Source organism: Amblyomma mixtum, chromosome 4 (genome assembly GCF_055824585.1).
Source record: "Amblyomma mixtum isolate Tamu chromosome 4, ASM5582458v1, whole genome shotgun sequence".
Lineage (NCBI taxonomy): Eukaryota > Metazoa > Arthropoda > Arachnida > Ixodida > Ixodidae > Amblyomma > Amblyomma mixtum.
In genome coordinates, this window is record NC_143015.1 from 147,904,297 (window position 1) to 147,908,824 (window position 4,528).

The following is a 4,528-nucleotide window of genomic DNA, read 5'->3' on the forward strand; positions in this document are numbered from 1 at the left end:
GAGATTTAACGAGACTCTCTAAGCCCTCCTACGCGACCGGCATGCAAGCACCGGTTGGTCTCCAAACGAGACAGAAAATAACTGCTGCCAGTGCCTTCTCAATGTTTATCAAGATATCAGTGGAGCTGTGGGTTTGATAATGCACGGAATTATAATTTCCGATTTCTAATAAGGCGTGCAAAAAGCGCATAAATGCCACGTTACACTTCGTTGTCATACGTGATCCGGGGAGAAGCGCTGCGTTCAAAGGGCAAGGCATCGTGCCGAACGGATGGTGGCGTTCCTCCCTTCCTTTACGGTGCGGTTCGGGTGTCCACCGAGATGGCAGAGAATTACTGCGCCATTTCCTTTCCTCAAAAAAACGCGTTCAAATGGCAAGGCATCGCGCTGAACGGGTGGTGGCGTTCCTCCCTTCCTGTACGGTGCGGTTCGGGTGTCCACCGAGTGACATTAGGCCCGTAAACATTTCATGCTTACTCTACTCTCGTTTACGGGAGAGGCGGAGATTTTTTGACGAAAGGAAATGGCGCAGTAATTTTCTGCCATCTCGGTGGACACCCGAACCGCACCGTAAAGGAAGGGAGGAACGCCACCACCCGTTCGGCGCGATGCCTTGCCCTTTGAACGCAGCGCTTCTCCCCCGGATCGCGTATGACAACGAAGAGTAACGTGGCATTTATTTGCTTTTTGCACGCGTTATTAGAAATCGGAAATTATAATTTCGTGCATTATCAAACCCACAGCTCCACTGATATCTTGATAAACATTGAGAAGGCACTGGCAGCAGTTATTTTTTGTCTCGTTTGGAGACCAACCGGCGCTTGCATGCCGGTCGCGTAGGAGGGCTTAGAGAGTCTCGTTAAATCTCGTTAAGTCTCGTACGGTGCCCGGATGTTCTCGTTTCAGAGCCCGGATGACTGGAATTCAGTGCCCGGATGAGTGGATTTCAGTGCCCGGATGACTGGAATTCAGTGCCCGGATGACTGGAATTCAGTGCCCGGATGAGTGGATTTCAGTGCCCGGATGAGTGGATTTCAGTGCCCGGATGATGGCTCGCGGTCTCGGCGTGACGTCACCACACTGCCGACAACGGGAGCTAAAACGCTCTGCCTCTCCCGTAAACGAGAGTAGAGTAAGCATGAAATGTTTACGGGCCTAATGTCATCTCGGTGGACACCCGAACCGCACCGTACAGGAAGGGAGGAACGCCACCACCCGTTCAGCGCGATGCCTTGCCATTTGAACGCAAGGTTTTTTGAGGAAAGGAAATGGCGCAGTAATTCTCTGCCATCTCGGTGGACACCCGAACCGCACCGTAAAGGAAGGGAGGAACGCCACCACCCGTTCGGCGCGATGCCTTGCCCTTTGAACGCAGCGCTTCTCCCCCGGATCACGTATGACAACGAAGTGTAACGTGGCATTTATGTGCTTTTTGCACGCCTTATTAGAAATCGGAAAATATAATTCCGTGCATTATCAAACCCACAGCTCCACTGATATCTTGATAAACATTGAGAAGGCACTGGCAGCAGTTATTTTTTGTCTCGTTTGGAGACCAACCGGTGCTTGCATGCCGGTCGCGTAGGAGGGCTTAGAGAGTCTCGTTAAATCTCGTTAAGTCTCGTACGGTGCCCGGATGTTCTCGTTTCAGAGCCCGGATGACTGGATTTCAGTGCCCGGATGACTGGATTTCAGTGCCCGGATGAGTGGATTTCAGTGCCCGGATGACGGGAATTCGGTGCCCGGATGACGGGAATTCAGTGCCCGGATGAATGGATTTCAGTGCCCGGATGATGGCTCTAGGTCTCGGCGTGACGTCAACACACTGCCGACAACGGGGGCTAAAAGCATTTCATGCTTAAAAGCATTTCATGCTTAAAAATCGTATCACGCCAACCGTTTGCCGCATAATGTTCTGGATGGTGTCATACGATTCAGCGTTTGGTGCAGCATAAACTTATTAGTTTATGCACCAAACGGCAGGCATTTGAACCGGCTACCTATAATCGGAGGTGCATATCATGCGCGGTTCGGGTGTCCACCAAGACACGTGAGACTTACTGTGCCATTTCCTTTCCTGCAAAAACCAATTTTTCGATTTGTCCAAAGGGCAAGGCGTCGCGCCGAACGGATGATGGCGTTGCGTGGACTCCCTGGAAGCGCTGCAAGACGCTGTCGCGTTCCACTCTTAAAAGGCGAAACTTGAGCATCCTCTAATTTTTTCTACTGAAAGAATAAAATTCCAACAAACTATAATGTCATATTATGAATTCAGCGAATCGCGGGTGGTGAAGGTTTTATTCAATGAGCCTACCGTGAACTCTTCCCAGTGCAGATTTTTGAATACCTCCTGAATGCAAGTGTGCTCAGCGCAAGACAGCCAGAGGGCGCTTATGTACACTGCTGACGTGACTCTTCTGTGTAATGTTGTGGCTTTCGTAACAAAGAAATTTAGTTTTTGATCCATCGAAAGTCTTGTCAGCTGTGATCGCTTCAGTGGTGACAGCTTATTTTATATTATACTGTGACGAAGACGAAGCTGGCAGTGGCGCGGGACGGAGCGCTCGCGCTAGGCCAGCGGCCATTAAATCATCTCATAGCCATCGTTCACCACGCCTCATTCTTCGGCTGGCCGCCGCGTAACATTTGGTGGAGGTGCTGGGATCCCTTCATCGCCATCCTGGTCCCGGAGCTTCGGTGTCCTGCGCCTGCCGTGGACGTCGGCCGTGAGTGCCTGGTCCGCGCCGCCCGGCCGTGCCCCAGCCCGCCGGACCTGAACCGACCTCGCCGCTCACCCCAGCCCCGTCCCCCGCCCGGACCACGAGACACGACGACCCAATACCCCACCGACCCGAGACCAGACCGACCCGAGACCCACACGTGAAGACACCGCTCCCCTGCCCCTGCCGTCCGGTGCGTCCACGGACCTCGGCCGTCAGCTCCTGGCACCCTCCGGCCCGGATGCTTCGTGGACCGGGACTCATTCTCTCATCTTTCTCATCGTGGCGGCCAGCACTGCACGATCTTCTACATATTGTTCGATCCTTCACTCAAGACGATCACCATTTCGCCGTCTGTTCGTCACCGATCGGGACGATCGCTCGGAGGCCCCGGGTAGTGTGACGAAGACGAAGCTGGCAGTGGCGCGGCACGGAGCGCTCGCGCTAGGCCAGCGGCCATTAAATCATCTCATAGCCATCGTTCACCACGCCTCATTCTTCGGCTGGCCGCCACGTAACAATACTATAATAATATACCGACGCAATCTGACGCGAACACATTACAGTGGATGTCGACAGGTGTTTGAGGCAGGTCAGTTGTATGTGCCATCCCGTAAGGTTTTCTGGGATAACTGTTCGAATATTTGTTGCGTTATGCCGCCATTACACGCGGACATAGGAGGTCTTCACCACTCCTCAAGGGAGCTTTCGTAGCGTGAGCTACATTACCCGAAGTCTCGCCGTTTCGCTGCGGGCATTCGGCGCCACTTATGCGCATGCGCGAGGAGCCGAGTGACGGCACAGCCGCGCAGCTGGTGCGCCGCGCCACTCGCGTCTGACCGAGAGGAGCCGCCGAGTGGCGGCGGCCGAATGGAGCGCGAGTGACAACGGACGCGCTCCAGATGAGCTCCGCTGATTTCGTGTCTTCACCCTAGACAGTGAGATCCTGGTATAATTTCATCGAGATCACGGGTTTCCTGAAGAGGAGAGGAATCCAGGGACACCAACCAGAAGTACGTACGACGAATTTTGACCATTTTAGGTCATCTTTCCCCTGCGACCAAGCCAGATGCCTCACTAGGCCTACCGCGCAGCGCCGAAGAACACGGAGCTCCGCGTCGCAGTGGCGTTCGCCACCTGCGTCGCAGCAGCGTTCGCCAGCTGGGCCGCGCCGTGGACCGTGCCCGCGCGCCGTAGTTCGTCATGAAGGTCACCGTAGAAGGCATCCCAATTTCTAAAGAAGAATTAGCAGCCAGTGATTGGTTGACTAAAGTTAACAAGCTCCGGGAAGCGCGAACAACATCAAGGCCATCCGTGCCCGATTTCCCTGGAGACAAAGCGGGACCGAGCCAAGCGTCCCAAATCACCAATGGGCTGCGTGTGAACAAGATGACAGCTGAACTCACGCCTCGGCAGCGAGGACGCCTACTAGCCAAGAAATCTGTAGCTTCGAACCAGCCTCGCTTACCCAGCAACGCTCTCAAGCTGATTGGGCGCCCACGCGGCGGACTGCCTCTCTCCAAGATTACAACCTACCAACTACTGGAAGCGATCTGCACGGCTGCTCACTTCACCAGGGACGCTGTTCGTCACGAAGACCTAATACAAGCTAACCTGATTCAGAATACTTTCGCGTACTGCACCCCAGTCGTCGAAAGAGCTGAACGGGTCATGCAACTCAAAGAGATCACCGTCGACAACAAGGCGTATGAGATATCCGTCTACTGCGCTCCAGATGATAGTTCGAGCCGCGGTGTGATTCGTGGCGTCGATCTCCGACTGGATCGAAATACAATTCAAACAGAGTT